At 34.1% G+C, this 513-nt stretch overlaps 1 protein-coding gene across 2 annotated transcripts in view; it reads right to left on the reverse strand.

The window, feature by feature from the left end:
- qsox1 (quiescin Q6 sulfhydryl oxidase 1) overlaps nucleotides 1–513 on the reverse strand; it is a 30,910-nt gene that overhangs the window by 26,867 nt on the left and 3,530 nt on the right. The window lies entirely within an intron of this gene.

The following is a 513-nucleotide window of genomic DNA, read 5'->3' on the forward strand; positions in this document are numbered from 1 at the left end:
CTATAAAAACTAAAAACTAGTGAAGACCTAGAAAAATGTGGATCCCTCATTCTGTCACTAATAAATAAGAGTGTGCCAGCTAATGATGAGATCAAATAAATTGATGCAGTATGATGGGAATGTGTGTTTCTACAACAACAAGGGCACAATACTGCAACAAAAGGTAGAAGAAATACTGTAGCTCAACATGTAACTATAATAAAAAACTAAAATAAACTATAATAATACATGAAAACAGCAGTTCAGTACATGGTCAATAAAAGTGGGAGATAGATGTGGGGAAGAATATGGACTCACATGCATTCAAGCCTCACAGTGCATGTAACTACAAGTTTAACAAATATTATTATTATTCACAACTTCCTACTAGACTTTACATGCCATCAGTACAGCAGAGATATAAACAGAGTGATTGACAGATTAACCTTTATCGATGGCATTTTTCACTTAATAAAAATCAATCAGAAGAATCTAACGCTGTGAGTGTGTGTGTGTGTGTGTGTGTGTGTGTGT

Source organism: Etheostoma spectabile, chromosome 9, assembly GCF_008692095.1.
Source record: "Etheostoma spectabile isolate EspeVRDwgs_2016 chromosome 9, UIUC_Espe_1.0, whole genome shotgun sequence".
NCBI classification, from domain to species: domain Eukaryota; kingdom Metazoa; phylum Chordata; class Actinopteri; order Perciformes; family Percidae; genus Etheostoma; species Etheostoma spectabile.